The 20,542-nt window shown below is 32.7% G+C and overlaps 1 pseudogene; it reads left to right on the top strand.

The window, feature by feature from the left end:
* The first annotated feature begins 11,189 nt into the window (after window positions 1-11,189).
* LOC140982555 (signal peptide peptidase-like 2) lies at window positions 11,190-20,493 on the top strand (annotated as a pseudogene).
* Window positions 20,494-20,542: the final 49 nt, after the last annotated feature.

The raw sequence follows: 20,542 nt of genomic DNA, 5'->3' as shown, positions 1-20,542 counted from the left end.
AAATCGAGCCGAGTAAGACTTGAATTCGGCTTGAAATAAATATATTCGAGCTCGAGCTTGATTGGAATCTTGGAAATTTTAAATTTTTTAGTTCAAGTTCGGTTTGAATTAGGGCTGAGTTCGAGTCCGACTCGAAGAATTCGAACATGTTCGCAAGCTATTTGAACTATTCCTAAAAAATAAATACTCGAAAGACTCAAAATATATTTATTCAATACATATTTATATTACTAAAATATCAAGACTCGCAAAATATCGAACAATATAATTTGAGCTCGAGTTCAACTAGAAAAAATTCGAACATGTTTGAGTTCGATTCGAATTTGAGAAATTTATATATTAATTAAATATTTTTCGAATTTGGTTCAAAAAGATCACGGTTCGTTTACATCCTAAATTGATTATGTATGTGAAGTCTGTAGAAATCAACGAATAATACCTAAGATGACTTTTGTTTTCTGTTTTCGAGGTTATAACGATTTTGTCGTCTTATTTATTTTTCCATTTTGATTTGTTCATTGGCCAGTTTCAATTTTAATAGTGTTTCCATCCTTAAATTGTGCCTCGTGTTTCATGCCTCGGCCATTTTTCTCTTGTTGTTTAGACAATTTTTTTAATGTTTTTTGAGTACTCAAATATATATAACAAATTTTGATATTAATTACACATATTTTTGATGAAATTTATAAATGTGACACTAATATATGATATTTCAGCATAAGTTCTCTTAGATCAGATACTGATATATGATATTTGAGCACACAAACAAATGTAAACGTATTGATATCAATATAGTTGTTCAATTTAATATTCAAAATTTTATTTTTTGTATCATATCTAAAACAAATTGTCCCTTCTTGCCGCTTTACCAAAAGTTATAGCTGGTGGTAATGGTGCAACTCAAATCTTTTAAACCGCACAGCAGCTCAAAAACCCAAGTTCGATCGCTCTACCAAGCAGGTACAATTATATTTGATATTGCAAAACAAATTGCTTTAGATATGATACAAAAAAAAATTTGAATATTAAATTGAACAATTATATTGATATCAATACGTTTACATTTGATATTTGAGCACACAAACAAATGTAAACGTATTGATATCAATATAGTTGTTCATTTTTTGTATCATATCTAAAACAATTTGGTCTGCAATATCAAATATATTTATCAGATTTTCGATGTTTTTTTTATCGAATTTCATCAAAAAGTATAATTGTTAGCACCTAGACTAAAGAAACATATTTTTTTTGAAAGGTTAACAAATTTCGATTTAACTTTGTTGATTTGGATTTAAAAATAAGTTTTCCCTTATAAATATGTATATTTTGCTAAAAGTAAAAATTTACGGTAAAAAAGAAAAAATCTCAAACTCAAAAAATATATTAAACTACACACTTTATAAGATTTTCTCTACTCAATTGTATTTTTTTTCACAAATTGAGAGACCTATTTATAGAATTTCTTTGGAAATAATCCAAAAATAAATACATCATCACACACTAATTTTCAATATTTACAACTCTTATTTTCAACATTCAATAATTTCAACTCTTTATTTTTAACACTCTCCCTTGTGATGATGATCATGATACAATGATTGTTTTCATTACGTGTTTTTATACTGACTCGTTAAAAACCTTAGTAGGAAAAACCTATTGGGATAAAAATCATAATAAGGGAAAAGGAGTACAGTCACACAAACTCCCCCTCATGTTAACACGAACGATTCTTCACAAATTCTCATTGACATACAATAATCATTGAAAGTTTGGGAAGTAAATTCGCAGCATTATCAAGTCTAATTTTCTTGATTATATGATCGGAAAATTGATTATGCAATTTTTATATTTGAGTAAGTAATCTTGCAAATGCCACATTCCGAGTTGATAATAAACATACATGTGACCATCTGCTGGAGGCATCAATCAATACCATAAAATATCTAAATGGTAGATGAATTGGCCCACAAATATCACCCTGAACACGTTCAAGAAACATGGGTGATTCAGTTTGGATTTTAGCTGGTGATGGTCTTATAATAAGTTTTCCAAGAGAACATATTTTACATTGAAACTTATTATTTTGAAAGATCTTCAGATCTTTCAGCGGATGACCATGTGTATTTTTTATAATTCTTCGCATCATTTTTGAACTAGGATGTCCTAATCGATCATGTCAATTAATCAGTATTGAAGATTTATCAACTATCATGTTTGATTCAATTGGACTTATATATGTATAATGCAATCCAGTAGTGAGCATTGGTAGTTTTTCAACTACATATTTCTTTTCTAATTTATATGTGATAAGACAAATATATTTCTCATTTCCTTCATTTAATGTCTGAGTATCATACCCATGGGAATATATGTCATTAAAACTCAACAAATTTTTTTTCGATTGTGGTGAAAACAAAGCATCATTTATCATAAATTTTGTACCATTAGATAACAAAAATTGTGCTTTACCACAACATTTTATCAAGTTTACAGGACATGATATTGTATTCATTATTATTTTTCTTGGTTTTAGTTTCAAGAAATATCTTTTATCCCGGATAATAGTGTGCGTTGTACCAATATCAAGTATGCAAACTTCCATGGGATTAATTTCTTGTTTAGCTTTGTTCATAGCATTTTTCATATTTGAACTTCGAAAAAAATATGCAATGAAAAAAAATTACTGACAATAAAACACATATCATAGTTATACAATGAAACATTAGCATATGAGCACATGAAAAATAAAATATTTTACATTTTTATTCCATCAATATATTGATTATTTTCAAAGAAATCATTCAGAAAATCTGCATTATCAAAATGAGTTGAATCACTCAAACGGTCAATGTGTTCAATGAAGTTGGTCTCTTTTTCTTTCCATTTTATCGATTCTTTATAGAGCTTACAAAGGTACTTGGTGGCTCGACAAATACGGGACCAATGTCCTGGAGTGCCGTATCTAAAACAAGAACTTTCAAATCGTTTTGAGTGGTTTATTAATACGCATGTTCTCATTATGTCTTTTTAGTGGGTGGTTCGTGACGCTCTTTTGAGATGAGTTATAGAAGTAACTATCTCGATTGTTTTCAAAACCACGACCACGACCACGACCTCGACCTCGACCTCGACCTCGACCAAAACCTTGTCTCTAAAATTTGATTTTGGTTACCAGGTTTAAATTCATTTTTACTTACATCATTTACTTCTGAAAAATGATGTTGATCCAGTGGGTCGGGACTGATGATTTCTTATTAATAGCTCGTTGTTCTTTTCCGCCATAAGAAGACATGCGATAAGTTCAGAATATCTCGCAAATCCACGCACTCTGTATTGTTGTTGCAGAGTTATATTTGATGCGTGAAAAGTGAAAAATATTTTTTCAAGCATTTCCGATTCCGTAACCTCATGTCTACAAAATTTTAATTGCGAGAATATTCGATACATCGCCGAATTGTAATCACTGACTTTCTTAAAATCTTGGAATCTTAATGTATTCCATTCATCACGGGAGGTCGAAAGTATAACTTCCTTATATGTTTAAATCTTTCTTTTAATCTTTTCCATAAAGCCATGTGATTTTTTTCAATTAGATATTCACATTTTAATCCTTCGTCAAGATGTCGACGCAAAAATATCATAGCTTTAGCTTTTTCTTGTGATGATGATATACCATTTTCTTTAATGATCTCACTTAGACCCAATGACTCAAGATGCATTTCTACATCGAGAGTCCATGACATATAATTTTTTCCCGTAATGTCGAGACAACAAATTTGAGCTTTGCGAAATTTGACATGGTGATACTAGAAAAATGACAATGTATTTTATTAGTTATATTCTAAATCTATTAATAAGATAATAAAAAGTAACAGATAAATTATAAGTACAAATATTCTTAAAAATAAAGAAAAAACACGAGACAGATATTCTCCGATAAATACAAAGCTAGTTAGTATCATAACAAAAATAATTATAGAAAGTAACCTTGGAAGAACTATCTTCTTCTTCTTCGAAAATTTTGATGAAGAAAATTTTTATGGAGGAAGAGTAAGCTTGGAGTGATTGAATGTGTTTGTAAAATCATATTTATAGGGTAAAAACTATCCGTTTATGACCGTTAAAACTTTTTTAAAAAATAATTGTATGTATATGTAAATTTTATGGTAGTAATATGATGTATATAATGTTAATCATGTTTAAATAATTATGTATATCACATCACAATATTATAATGAGATGTCAGAGACTCCTTTTATATAATATTGTGACATTATACAAATATATATAATTATTATATAATACAATAAAAATATATAAACAGTGAAATAATCACATCACGTTATTATAATGAGGTGTCATAAACTCTTTTTATATAATAACATGATATTATTCAAATATATATATACAATAAATAAACAGTAACATAATAAAATTATATAAGCAGTGTAATAATATAATAACATCACGTTATTATAATGAGGTGTCATATACTCTTTTTATATAATAACATGATATTATATGTTAAATATATACACAATAAAAATAAATAAACAGTACAATAAATATTCTTACTTTTGAATATTGTTACTTTTTCTTGTGTTTTGGAGCATGGAAAAATAATACCGAACCTTCGAGTATCGTGCTGATAACGTGTTAAAAGTAAAAATTTACCGTAAAAAAATAAAAATCTCAAACTCACAAAATATATTAAACTACACGTTTTATAAAATTTTGTCTACTCAATTGTGTTCTTCTTCACAAATTGAGAAACCTATTTATAGAATTTTTTTAAAAATAATTCAAAAATAAATACATCATTAAATACATCATCACACATTAATTTTCAATATTTAACTTATTTTCAACGTTCAATAATTTCAACCATTAATTTTCAACGTATTTATTATTATATTATTATTCTTGTTGAAAAATTATTTAAAAATGTGTTAAATATTTGTGTTGAAAATGTGAATGTTGAATGTTGAAAATTAGGTAAAATTAGGTGTTGAATATTGAAAATTAGTGTGTGATGATGTAGGTAATGATGTATTTTATTTTTGGATTATTTGTAAAAATTTTCTATAAATAGATCTCTCATTTGTGAAGAAAATCACAATTGAGTTGAGAGAAAAATATTATAAAGTGTGTAGTGTGATAATTTTAAGAGTTTGAGATTTTTACTTTTTACCGTAAATTTTTACTTTTTCACAACACGTTATCAGCACGAAGCTCTAAAAGTCCTCCATATTTTTCCAAGCTCCGAACAGAAGAAAAAGGTAACAAAAGTAATAATATTTATTTTACTGTTATTTATTTATTGTTTATATATGTAATATATAATATAATGTTATTGTTAGAAATAATAAAAATAATTTTTTCAAAAACTTGTTATAAATCCTGGGAGGATGTTAAGACGACATCCCACACTCCCGGTAAGGGATACGACAAGTATAAAAGCCTATAAGGTTTTTTAAACAAAATAACTTATGACACCTAATTATAATAATGTGATATGATATACATAATTATTTAAATATGACTAATATTATATACACCATATTATTACCATAAAATTATACAAATACATACATTTATTTTCTTATACACCAACGGTAATAAACGGTAACAAAACGGCTAGTTTTTGCTCTATAAATACAATCTCACAAATACATTCAATCACTCCAACTTTCTCTTCTTCTCTAAAAATTATTCTTCATCAAATTTTCGAAGAAAAAAAGAAGATGGCTTTCACGAGGTTATTTTTAATTATTTTGGTTATCATACTCACCAGTCTTGTATTTATCGGAGAATATCCTCCTCGTGTGTTTTCTTTATTTTTACGAATACTTGTACTTGTTGTTTATCCATTACTTTGTATTGCAATATTCATTAACTAATAAAATGCATCGTAATTTTTAGTACCACCATGGCAAACTTGGCAAAGCTCGAATTCATCGCTCTTGATATTACTGGGAAAAACTATATGCCATGGACTCTTGATGTAGAAATGCATCTTGAGTCATTGGGTCTAAGCGAGACCATTAAAGAAAATGGTATATCTTCATCACAAGAAAAAGCAAAAGCTATAATATTTTTACGACGACACCTTGATGAAGGTTTAAAATGTGAATATCTCATCGAAAAAGATCCCATGGCTCTGTGGAAAGGATTAAAAGAGAGATTTGAACATATAAGGGAAGTTATACTTCCGACCGCCCGTGATGAATGGAATATGTTAAGATTCCAAGACTTTAAAAAAGTCAGTGATTACAATTCAGCGATGTATAGAATAATCTCGCAGTTAAAATTTTGTGGACATGAGGTTACAGAATCGGAAATGCTTGAAAAAACATTTTCCACGTTTCACGCATCAAATATAACACTACAGCAACAATATAGAGTGCGTGGATTTGCGAGATATTCTGAACTCATCGCCTGTCTTCTTGTGGCGGAAAAGAACAACGAGCTATTAATGAGAAATCATCAGTCCCGACCCACTGGATCAACAGCATTTCCAGAAGTAAATGCTGTAAGTAAAAATGAATTTAAACCTGGAAACCAAAATCAAATTCAAAGACAAGGTTTTGGTCGAGGTCGAGGTCGAGGTCGAGGTCGTGGACGTGGACGTGGACGAGGAAGTGGTCGTGGTCGTGGACGCGGCCGTGGTTTTGAAAATAATCGAGATAGTTATTTCTATAACTCATCTCAAAATAACGTCCCAAACCATCCACAGAAAAGGCATCAAGAAAACATGAGTGTTAATGAAAATCACTCGAAAAGATTTGAAAGTTCTTGTTTCAGATGCGGTACTCCAGGACATTGGTCTCGTATTTGTCGAGCCCCTGAGCATCTTTGCAAACTTTATAAAGAATCGATAAAGGGGAAAGAAAAGGAGACCAACTTCACTGAGCGAAGTGACCGTTTGAGTGATTCAACTCATTTTGATGCTGCTGATTTTATGAATGATTTCTCTGGAAATGATCAATATGTTGGTGGGATAGAAATGAACAATATTGATGCTGCAGATTTTCTCAATGATTTCTCTGAAAATGAACAATATAGTGGTAGAATATAAATGTACAATAATTTATTTTTCATGTATTTATATGATAATGTTTTATTGTACAATTATGATATGTGTTATATTTAAATATGTATTGTCATTAATTTTTTTTCATTGCATATTTTTTGAAGTTCAAATATGGAAAATGCTATGAGCAAAGCTGAAGTTTGCATACCCGATAGTGGTACAACGCACACTATCCTCCGAGATAAAAGATATTTCTTGGAACTAAAACCAACAAAAACAACGGTGAATACAATATCAGGTCCTGTAGACTTGATTAAAGGATGTGGTAAAGCACAATTTTTGTTACCTAATGGTACAAAATTTTTGATCAATGATGCTTTATATTCACCACAATCGAAAAGAAATTTGTTGAGTTTTAATGATATATATTCCCATGGGTATGATACTCAAACAATGAATGAAGGGAATGAGAAATATATGTGTCTTACCACATATAAATCAGGAAAGAAATATGTGATTGAAAAACTACCAATGCTCCCTACTGGATTGCATTATACACATATACGTCCCATTGAATCAAACATGGTAATTGATAATTCTTCAATATTAACCAATTGGCATGATCGATTAGGACATCCTGGTTCAACAATGATGCGAAGAATTATAGAAAATACACATGGTCATCCATTGAAAGACCAGAAGATCTTTCAGAATAATAAGTTTCAATGTAAAGCATGTTCTCTTGGAAAACTTATTATAAGACCATCACCAGCCAAAATCCAAACTGAATCACCAATGTTTCTTGAACGTATTCAGGGTGATATTTGTGGACCAATCCATCCACCATGTGGACCATTCAGATACTTTATGGTATTGATTGATGCCTCCAGCAGATGGTCACATGTATGTTTATTGTCAACTCGAAATGTTGCATTTGCAAGATTACTTGCTCAAATAATAAAATTGAGGAATCAATTTCCCGATTATACAATCAAGAAAATTAGACTTGATAATGCTGGTGAATTTACTTCCCAGACTTTCAATGATTATTGTATGTCTATGGGAATCATTGTTGAGCATCCTGTTGCTCATGTACATACTCAAAATGGATTGGCTGAATCATTGATTAAACGTCTGCAAATGATTGCTAGACCAATGATTATGAAAACAAAGCTCCCTATTTCTATATGGGGACATGCAATTTTACATGCTGCTTCATTAATTCGCATCAGACCAAGTGCATATCATAAATACTCCCCATTGCAGCTTGCATTTGGTAAAGAACCAGACATTTCTCATCTGAGAATTTTTGGATGTATGGTGTATGTGCCTATTGCACCACCTCAACGAAAGAAAATGGGACCTCAAAGAAAGATTGGAATTTATATTGGTTATGATAGTCCATCGATCATTCGATATCTTGAACCACAGACAGGCGACGTGTTCACAGCACGTTTTGCTGATTGTCATTTTAATGAGGAAATCTTCCCAATGTTAGGGGGAGAACAGAAACATACCGAAAAAGAAATTACATGGTATGTATCATCATTGTTACATCTGGATCCAAGAACAAAACAATGTGAAAAAGATGTACAGCAAATTGTGCACTTGCAAAGAATAGCAAATCAAATACCAGATGCATTTGCAGACACAAAAGGGGTAACTAAATCATATATACATGCTGCAAATGCCCCTGCTCGAATTGAAATTCCGAAGAAACAAATTGAAGATAGTCATGATGTCATTAAACGCCTGAAGCGTGGAAGGCCAGTTGGTTCCAAGGATAAAAATCCTCGAAAAAGAAAATTCATAGAGAAACACAATGATCACAAAATAGAGAATGATGTTCCTGAAGAAACACATAATGATCACAAAATAGAGAATGATGTTCCTGAAGAAACACATGATGATGAAAATGTTTTGTCAGAACCACAAACTGACGAGAATCATGAAATCTCTATCAATTATATTAATACTGGAAAAATATGGAACCGAAAAGATATAGAAGAAATTGATGATATATTTTCTTATAATGTGGCAATCGACATCATAAATGATAATGAAGATCATGAACCAAAATCTTTTGGTGAATGTAAAAATCGGCAGGATTGGATAAAATGGAAAGATGCCATCCAGGTTGAATTGGATTCGCTAAATAAACGTAATGTTTTTGGACCTATAGTCCTTACACCTGAAGGTGTAAAACCTGTTGGATACAAATGGGTTTTTATTCGAAAGCGAAATGAGAAAAATGAAATAGTAAGATATAAAGCTCGACTTGTTGCACAAGGTTTTTCTCAAAGGCCTGGAATTGATTATGAAGAAACGTATTCTCCTGTGATGGATGCAATTACGTTTCGGTATTTGATTAGCTTGGCAGTATCTGAAAATTTAGAAATGCGTCTTATGGATGTTGTTACAGCCTACTTATATGGATCACTTGATAGTAATATATATATGAAAATCCCTGAAGGATTTAAGATGCCTGAAGCACAAAGTTCAAAACCCAGAGAATGTTATTCTGTGAAATTACTAAGATCATTATATGGGTTGAAGCAATCCGGCAGAATGTGGTATAATAGGCTAAGTGATCACTTGATGAAAAAGGGATATGTAAATAATTCAATATGCCCTTGTGTTTTCATTAAGAAAACAACATCCGGATGCGTAATTATTGCTGTATATGTTGATGATTTAAACATCATTGGAACAAATAAGGAAATTCAAGAAGTTGTGTCATACTTGAAAGAAGAATTTGAAATGAAGGATCTTGGAAAAACCAAGTATTGTCTGGGTTTACAAATTGAACAAAAAGAATGTGGAATATTTGTTCACCAGACAAATTATACAGAAAAGATCCTTAAACGTTTTAATATGGACAAATCAAATCCTTTAAGTACTCCAATGGTTGTTAGATCATTAAACATAGAAAAGGATCCATTCCGTCCATGTGAAGATGATGAAGATATTCTTGGTCCAGAAGTACCATATCTAAGTGCTATCGGTGCCCTTATGTATCTTACAAATTGTACAAGGCCTGATATATCTTTTGCCGTAAATTTATTGGCAAGATTTAGCACATATCCAACAAAGAGACATTGGAACGGAATTAAACATATATTCCGTTATCTACGAGGAACGACAGACTTGGGACTTTTGTATTCAAAAGATGCTAATCCAAGTATAATTGGTTATGCCGATGCTGGATACTTATCTGATCCACACAAAGCACGTTCTCAAACTGGATATGTATTTACTCGTGGAGGCACTGCAATTTCTTGGCGTTCACAGAAACAAACACTTGTAACAACTTCATCAAATCATGCCGAGATTATTGCACTACATGAAGCAAGCCGTGAATGTGTGTGGTTAAAATCAATGACTCAACATATCCAAATCTCATGCGGATTATCATTCGACGAGAAGCCTGTGATACTATATGAAGATAATGCTGCATGTGTTGCTCAAATGAAAGAAGGATACATAAAAAGCGACAGAACTAAACATATTCCTCCTAAGTTCTTCGCATTCACCAAGGAGCTTGAGAAGAATAAATGTATTGATGTTCGTCACATTCAATCAAGTGAAAACTCATCAGATCTCTTCACAAAGGCACTTCCTACGACAATATTCAGAAAGCACATATATAATATTGGGATGCGCAATCTACGAAATTTGTGAAGAATTGTTCGTGTCAACATGAGGGGGAGTTTACGTGACTGCACTCTTTTTCCCTTACTATGGTTTTTATCCCAATGAGTTTTTCCTAATAAAGTTTTTAACGAGGCAGTATAAAAACACGTAATGTATACAATCATTATGATCATCATCACAAGGGAGAGTGTTGAAAAATTATTTAAAAATGTGTTAAATATTTGTGTTGAAAATGTGAATGTTGAATGTTGAAAATTAGGTGTTGAATATTGAAAATTAGTGTGTGATGATGTAGGTAATGATGTATTTTATTTTTGGATTATTTGTAAAAATTTTCTATAAATAGATCTCTCATTTGTGAAGAACATCACAATTGAGTTGAGAGAAAAATATTATAAAGTATGTAATGTGATAATTTTAAAAGTTTGAAATTTTTACTTTTTATCGTAAATTTTTACATTTTCACGACGATTCTTTTGTACTTGTGAACAATAACTCCCGCATCGGACCTGGAGTCCAAACGCAGTAAATTCCACAGTCACGCCTTCCTTTTCTCATTTTGCTGTTACGCAGTTCAGTGTATGATTTTATTGATCTCAGATAAAAATGAGAAGGCATTCCCTTCATTTATCTTTGATTTTCTGTTGGTTTGTTTGTCCGGCAAAAAACTTTCTGTAAATTGGCTGGAGGTGGCGATGCTGTGAAATCAAGAAATAAAGAGGAAATTTCTCATAAAACCTGAAGCTCCGCCATGGAATTTCAGAGATTTTTCATACGCGTTGTTTTGTTGATGCTCTTCTGCATCCCAGATGGAGTGACAGCCGGTGACATAGTCCATGATGACGATCTGACTCCCAAAAAGCCCGGATGTGCCAATGATTTTGTGCTTGTAAATTTCTACTGTTTACTTCAGTTTTTGCGGGCCCAGTGGATATTTTGGTGGTTTGGGTTGTCATTTTTTATGTTGCTTTACTAAAGATTGAATCTTGATGTTTCGTGTTATGATTGTATTTGAGCTTGATTTATTGATGACTTGTTCATCCTTGTGATGATGATATGTTTAGATCTTTATTGTTCTATTTACTGTATACTGTTTCTGTTTAGTATTGATAAACATATTTTCCTGCTAAATTTTATTTATGGACCGTCAACTTTGGTCTCCCTTTTAGCTCATTAATTCAGAAGGTTTTTTTCAGTCTCATATCAACGCGTATTTTATTTTTGAGGTTCGTGTGTGAGAAAGAGAGCTTGCGATGATGCTTCGATGTTCAAGTTGAATGCCACTATTATGAATCTTCGTATTAGGGAGAGTGATTGCTTCCTGGTGTATATCTAAGTGATTGGTTACAGGATTGTTTGAAATTTTCGTGAAGTAATTAAATTGGTATAATATCCTACTAGTTTTCTATTTCTTTCATGTATGCACTTAGAGGTGGTGGTTGTTGTATAAATAAAAATAAAAATTGCATGTTATAGTTCTTAGGAGCTTAAATTTGTGGATGTAAACTACATGGCCATTAGTTTTAAATGTGTCACAGATGCTTTCATATGAAGCTCATTTGTCTATGCATTTTGCCTGTCATTTCTAATTAATGCTTACATTTTACAGCTTCTAACAAAAAAGCTGTTCCATTTAGGTAAAAGTTCAAACTTGGGTTGATGGTGTGGAAGATGCAGAGTTTGTCGGTGTTGGTGCTAGATTTGGCAAAGCCATAGTATCAAAGGAGAAAAATGTGAACCAGAATCGCCTAACTCTGTCAGACCCTCAGGATGGCTGTGGTCCTCCCAAGAAAAAGGTTCTAGTTGACATCCTGCTTGGGTTTTATTGATTTTTTGTTTGTTATGATAGAAAAAATACGTCTCAATGCTAATTTTGAATATCTATTTTTTTATGCTTTTAGTATGCTGGAGATGTTATAATGGTGGCTCGAGGTAACTGCAAATTCACCGCAAAGACAAACTTCGTTGAAGCTGCTGGTGCTTCGGCACTTCTTATCATAAATAACCAGAAAGGTAAAGTTTATTTTCAATGCTTTGATAAGAGTGCTTTTGCAGTCTATAATGCTATTTTGAGGTGGTCGAAAATTGCTCAAAATTTTCACATATTATAGTTCAAAAAGTTCTGTATCATGGTTCGTACTTTAAATTCCCGGGTTGAAGATGGAATGAAAATGATCAGTACCCTTGCTGGTATTTGACTATTTGTTACATGACCAAGCTTATGCTTTAATAAAGACATTGGTTTCACATTTAGGTTGATATTAAGGATAAAGAGCAAAGAGTCTAATTACATGTACTAACTTTCTTCACATCATATTGTTGATAATTTGTTGGATTGTTGCATGTTTTGCATCACAAATAGATGGTACAAATGTGACAAAATCAAGTTAATCGGTACATGGATTCAGTGGGTGGAGGATTTCTTAAAGCATATCTATTTACTTCCGTCTTGCCAAAATTTTCTATGTATAAACCACTAACTTCTTATCTCCTCAGAACTCTACAAGAATGGTTTGTGAGCCTGATGAAACTGATATAGATATTCACATATCTGCTGTCATGCTCCCTCAAGATGCTGGTTCTACACTGGAGAAAATGTTGTCAAATGGTTCATCAGGTGATTTTTTGTTAAGCGATTACTCTTTTGTCTATCTAAGTCTCTGCTGCACATGTCCTATGCCGCTGGTAGTTCCTGTTGCATTTGATATATATTTTTTGCTTTGATTGACCTCCTTGATGGTTCTCTTGATGGTGTGCAATTGACTTTAAGTTAATGATGTCCGGTGATGCTATGCCATTGCAAGCGAGTTATGAGCTTAACGAGCGCTGGTGATAAGCAAAGTCACGGTGATGCAGGATATGGAGAAATCATCAGTATTCTTTCGTGATTTCAACGTGCTAAAGGAGAATGTGGGTTTTGGCTTACTTTTGTGCTAGGTGATATTTTCGGATTTTCCTAGTTTAGTTTTAACCAATAACATTAATGTGATTATGCAAATGCCTTTGCGGTATGCTGCACGACTTGTGCTGTAGCTTGTCACAACAGCAAAGCCGTAATTCATTTTCCTGATGGTACTACTTGTATAACAACCTAATTAATATATCCAGATTTCAAACCTTTCACACCTTTCACAAGTTAATGCTTATATGACTTAGCTAACAAGTGAAATTCAATTGGGTTGATTTTTTTAAAGAATTTGTTGAACCATTGAACTCCTTTGATTTATTTTTTTTTGTTGAAGACAAAATTGCATAACAAAATGCAAAACACAAATTTCTTAGCACATTGCCATAATCTAATGATCTTGAACTAAACTCATGGATTCAAATATTAAACGATAAAAGATACCCTTGTCCAAACTAAGCTTTTTACAATTTAAATGGTTCAATTTTAGAAATTATGCAAAATGATTTAGTCCATATCCTCAAGAAAGTAGTAGGGTGCAGAGGTAGGGAACCATGGATTGAAACAAGATGGTAGTTTCATTTTGCCTGAAATCCTTCGCTGACAAATGATGCCTTTCTCCTTCAAGTTGCAAGACTTGATCATCGTTTGGTTGCTTAATTAAACAGAATATAGTTTTATATGCCACATTTGTTTCATGTGAATGCTTTAATTCTTTTTGTATAATACACAAGCACTTTTGACATATTAAACCAAATATAGCTCGATTGACACTTTATCTTTCATAGTATCTGTGCAGCTGTACTCTCCGAAGAGACCTGTTGTTGATATAGCGGAAGTATTTCTGTGGTTGATGGCTGTTGGGACCATCTTATGTGCCTCTTATTGGTCTGCATGGAGTGCCAGAGAAGGAGCTATAGAGCAAGATAAGCTGTTGAAGGTCTGAAAAATTTTCAAGCAAGATAGCTTAGAAGTAAAAATTATAAGCTTCAAGACCTTTATATCAGCAGCCATGTGAATTAATTTCTTTTTGTAGGATGGTTCAGATGAACTTCCAAACAATAAAGGCTCTGGCGGCACTAGTGTTGTGGATATCAACTCGACATCTGCTGTTCTGTTTGTTGTTGTCGCCTCATGTTTCTTGATACTTATATACAAGCTAATGTCATTCTGGTTCATTGAGCTCTTGGTGGTTCTCTTTTGCATTGGTGGTGTGGAGATGAGTAGTTTTTTGACTGTATATACCTGCATTGCAATCTGTTAGCCGAGTTACGTTTTATGATTTTAGTATTGTTGAGTTAAAATTGATTTGAATCGTATTTGGTTTGTTTGTGTCAAAATTTGTACTGAATTCTGTTTCCTTCTTTTCCTGAAGGGTTTGCAAACTTGCTTGGTTGCCTTGTTATCAAGGTACAGTACTTTGCTTACTGCATGTTATTTTTCTCTGATCTGGCAATTGTTTAACCAATGATCCCTACTCAAAAACTAGCCATAATGTCCCAGTAGGTTCTACATTAAGATTGAGTCATGTGATTGAACCTGTTTGATAGAAGAATGTGATTATTTTTTTGTGTTACTACTAAAATACATCGTCAGAACCACTGGCGGTCCACACTGGGCCAAAATTTTTTTTTATATGTTTATATATATTTGTGTCTTCCGGCACCCTAGATATATTTATGTCTTAAATTTTTAATTTGTGTATACTATTATTATATGCTTAGCTGATCCAATTTTCTTTTAATAATTTGTAGACCCAAATTGTAGACTCAATTTTTTAAATGTTATTAATATCCAAGCATACACTCTATAGCCTTCTGTATGTGTTTTCTCTTCTCGAGTCACGAGCATCATATACTTTGATTAAGAATCATTCCAATTCATTTTAATTACTGCTTCATCTTTCATAATCTCTAAAACAATCCAAAATGTTACCAAATTTTAGGTTCGTTTTTTTGTTCAATGTTTGTCGATCATTCAATTGTTTTATAATTTTATGCTTTTTCCAATCGATAATGAATTCAATTTTATTTTTCGAACGCATATTTTATATTTTATATCATATTTTGTTTTGATTTCGGATTTTGTACACGCTGTTGTTCGTCGTTTTTCTGACGTTTTTCCATCATTTATCAATTCTACTGGCTGTGCGTAACTTGTGTTCGAACTTTATGACACGTTATTTTTAGCTGTCGATTAATCATTGTTTTTTTTTTGCTTTATTAATTATAATATATTGTTGCCTACACTGAATCATGGTCAGAACTATCTGCAGCTAGAATCAAGTAGTGAGGCCGGTAGTGCAAATTTCAGTGTAGACAGAAATCAAGCTCAAACTATATTTTCAGGTGGTTCAAGCGAGCTGGTGACTCATTTATCAAAGTACCTGTCTTGGGGGCTATCTCGTATCTTACTTTGGCTGTTGCTCCATTCTGTGTAGCTTTTGCTGTAGTGTGGGCTGTGTACAGAGAGGTCTCTTTTGCGTGGATAGGTCAAGATGTACTTGTAAGTGTAAATATTAATCCATGTTAATATTCCTTTATTGGTAAAATCATTGATCTCTCAATTCATTGCCACCATGAGGGAACTAGAGTTGAATGTCAATCTCCTTCAAATTATTTTTGTTTTATGGAAATAGAGACGATTATTTGAGCTAGTCATCTTATTAATATGGAATAATAAATCTCCAGGACAATTAAATAAAAAAATGTTTTCTTAAGTTGTTGTCCTCCTGAAGTTCTATGGAATGATAATTTTCTTTCCGGGACTAATGAAGAGATTATTTTAGAAAAACGTCTTTGATATTGATGGAAAAATTGAACGCCAATGGAATCGAAATATTGAAGTTGTTGGATATGTGGTTTGTTAAATGTTGTAATTTTACGTGTGCAATTTTATAATTGATTTCTAAATGGGATGTGGTGATACATCATGAGCCTGGCACCATATTGTGAGATAACTTTTTCAAAAAGTTAGATCTGTAAGAGATGTGATGCATTTTGTCTCGATCTAGATGTGACCCCTTTACCTTTTCAAAAATCAAAATCAATAACAAAATGAAGAGATAATACTTTTGATTGGCTTGTTAAGCTTTGAAGCCTTTGATAGACATTCTTTTTTGCTGCGTCAAGATAATTGCCTTTTTCGTCGTGTGAATATTTTAGCGTAAGAGATGTTCTTGTTCCTGTAATAAGAGATTAATTTATTTTTGAATGAATTTTTAAGCTATTGTCGTTGATGATTAATTGTGGTATCTTTTTCTTTCAGGGAATTACATTGATAATTACCGTTCTTCAGATAATTACCGTTCTTCAGATAGTTCGGATTCCTAATCTCAAGGTAATAATTTTGACTCGTCAAACTTGGGTATGAAGGAAAGCTGTCAAATTTGAAGGGCATTTCTTGTTTATTGCTATACTTTTGGCATCTACACTTCGTTCTACAACAATACTGCTGTTATGTATTGGATTTATTACTTTTCTATGCATCATGAATCAAGTCTGAACATCTATCGATTGTTGTACTTACACTCGAGGCTATGCACATCTTGATCTTCTGCTATGCTTCACTCTACAGTTTAAATTTTACTCATTAAAGGGTGAGATGAACAATTATATTTCGAGGGGACAAAATTTGTAATTATTGGATTAATCCTTCCTTTTGATTACTTATTTAAAATCTAAGAGAGTTCTGGTTAATAAACTTTCCTGCAATGTAATTACTGATATACCGCCAAAAAATGCATTTGCAGAGTGTTTACATTTCCCGGGCTATTAAAATCACATCATGTTTCCTTGTGTGCCTTTTCCTCATGGAATTCAACACTTTCACATTTAATTGTTAACTAGGTCCTGTGCCAGAAAGTTCTTGCTCGTCTTTTTAATCTCAACTTTTAACTTTCTTGTGAAATGAGACAATAGCTTTCATTTCCAGAATCAAGCAATGCCACATTTTATTATTCAAGCTGTTAATTATTGGGTTGTTCACAGCTAATATTTTTTGAACTACCTTACGTAAACAGAGTTCAGATTGTACAGTTCAATCAATACTCATCTGATACATTTGGAAGATTACTGAAAAGTTGATGGGTTTTCTGACTTTTTTGGATAGAATTAAGTTTTGTTCTGCAATGATTCATCGGATATACAGGACATTTGGGGCTAACAGTAGAGAATAAATCTTCATCTTTTAACTCGTGAATATATATATTCTTCTATGAAATCTTTCTTGGGCATATAATCGATGCGGTCAATAATTGAAAGAATTGATCTTGTTTTATCATCTTGTTATGTATTCATAAGGTGTGTTCTCCTCGCCGTAACACACTCAGTCTTATATTTCAGGTGCGCACTGTCCTTCTTAGCTGTGCTTTCATGTACGACATCTTTTGGGTGTTTGTTTCAAAGAAACTCTTACAAGAGAGTGTGATGATTGCGGTGGGTAATTAACCTCAATAATTCACATTACATATCTGCCAAAATCATAGGAAGTAGAAGAGATGAACTTTTACTGTTATTGTCGTTCTAGGTTGCCCGTGGTGACAGAAGTGGTGAGGATGGTATACCGATGCTTCTGAAAATTCCACGTATGTTTGATCCATGGGGTGGTTACAGTATCATAGGCTTTGGCGACATCCTCTTGCCTGGACTGGTGGTAGCATTTTCACTTAGGTTCGAATTATTTACATTTACTTGTTAATTTCTGGCATGTTGGTGTTGTGCTTCGTAGTCGATAATCCAGGGCTTGGTAATGGCATCCAGTTTTGACCTAAATGGATTTTTTTCTCACTCATTTGGTGTCCCTTATTCCTGTTCCGTCAACACAAGCAGTGTTATCATCGATTTATAAGAATCTAAGAAATGGATTTGATTTGTGGGCATCGAGCCCTTGACCTCCCTCTCCAACTATGAAGAAAGGTGATACCACTACGACATGGGTACGGTCCAAGAAATGTGTAATTAGCACCCTATCTATTGCCGCATACTAGAAAAAACACCGCAGCCGACCATTTTCTTATCTCTTGGTATGTCATGCTTTGAATTTGCAAAAATACATTGTTAAAACGTTTTTTAATAATTGATTAGCTTCGTAACAGTTCATTTTTTTAATGTGATGGCTCTTTCACGTCCATAGTAGTTTCCACACTAATGTACTACGGTTGTGGCATTTTTATGCATATTTGAAAAACAGCCCCTTCAAATTTTACTTATGCATATCATGCGTGCGTGGTCGGCTAGTATTTATGTGACAGGGCTATGTGGAGTGAAATTGGTAGGGAAAGTTTTGGTATAAGCAAGATAACTTAGCCTCGTGCTGTCTCGATTTTATATCTTTATTCAAATCTGTTTTTCCTTTATACACCTTTACTCAATCTATTTTGTCTGTTGCAGGTATGATTGGTTGGCAAACAAAAGCCTACAAGCTGGATACTTTTTATGGGCAATGCTTGCTTATGGGTTACGTAAACAAAACCTTTCTTGAAACTTGTCTCCCTAAATGATTACTCCTTGAGATTCAGCTTAATTATATATTTGACTCATGTTTTGAATGGTGGTGTAAGATTAGTTGAGCCGGCTCCATTGAGCTAAGGTTTTTTTTAGCTCGAGTCCAACAGTTATTGTTCATGAGCTCACAAGCCAGCATTCTAGCTCATAAGTGATTTTTTTAATTTTTTGTATTTTAATAATATAAAAAATTAATATTTTTAGTTATTTATATTAGTTATTATTATTATATATGTATTAGTATTATAAAGATATAGGTATTAATCTACTATGTACGAGCGCCTTTGCTAGCCAAACCATTGACCTGTGCTCGTGAGCATGTTCATAACAAATTTCGTAATGCTCGCACCTTCATTTGAGATAGCTCAAGCTCATTTTTTTGTAGTCGAACTGTTTTAGATTTCTTTTCACTCGAATGATAGTAGCTAGATTGCTCATTTCTCTCGTTTTTGCCGGTGGATTTTGAGTCACATCTTATACGACAATGATTAATATGTCATCTTTGATATCCTCTATGTTAGCTTAATGGCTTACTCACGAAGTGGACATTTCCCATCGATTCCATGATGGGCAGATGACAAAATCCAATAAGTTAAGCAGATATTGATGCATCAAATGTTGCTGAAGAATCGCACTAAATTACGACCACTCTAGAACTTCGATCAGATTTGCGTTGGCACCATTTGAGGATTAGAACCTTAGATTTTTACACGTCGGGGTCTTGGTAACTACATGAAGTTACTGTACATGAGGCTGTCTATGTAGAAACAACTTCCATGGTATTTACGCGTTTTTAACACTTTTGACATTCATCGCAGGTCTTCTTGTTACTTACGTGGCGTTGAACTTGATGGATGGACATGGCCAACCAGCATTGCTTTACATCGTCCCTTTTACATTAGGTAACTAAATGTGTACTTGCTGTAGATAGATTGTGTTAGAAATCATATACTATATTCTAGACTCATATCCAATATTAATAAGATTGAGATATTTCTTGAATTTCGAACACTGAAAACACCAAAACAAAAATCGTTGCTGTTGTGTTTAGATTGAAGGATAATAAAACATGGGATTAATGATGCAGGAACGTTTCTAGCGCTCGGGAAAAAAAGAGGGGACCTGAAGATTCTCTGGACAATAGGTGAACCGGAAAGGATCTGCCCACATGTTCGTCTCGAATCTGCCTGAGAATCTTTTTAAGTATGAGAAATCTGTATCACATAATTTTATAAACTAGTTGTAGTACTTCCAACATATTTGCTGAAACCTGTAGAGTTTTCCCTGCTGAAGTTTGATGGTTTGGTATTTATGGTTCTTGTAATTATTATTTTCTCCTGATAGAAATGTAGAATTAACAGTTGGCTTAGATATATTCTGCATTGTATAATATATACATATTCATAGGCGATTCCATTGATGGCGAACATGAATTTTTTTTTT

Source organism: Primulina huaijiensis, chromosome 8 (assembly GCF_012295235.1).
Source record: "Primulina huaijiensis isolate GDHJ02 chromosome 8, ASM1229523v2, whole genome shotgun sequence".
In the NCBI taxonomy this organism is placed as follows: Eukaryota; Viridiplantae; Streptophyta; class Magnoliopsida; order Lamiales; family Gesneriaceae; genus Primulina; species Primulina huaijiensis.
This window is presented reverse-complemented; position numbering and strand designations above follow the sequence as displayed.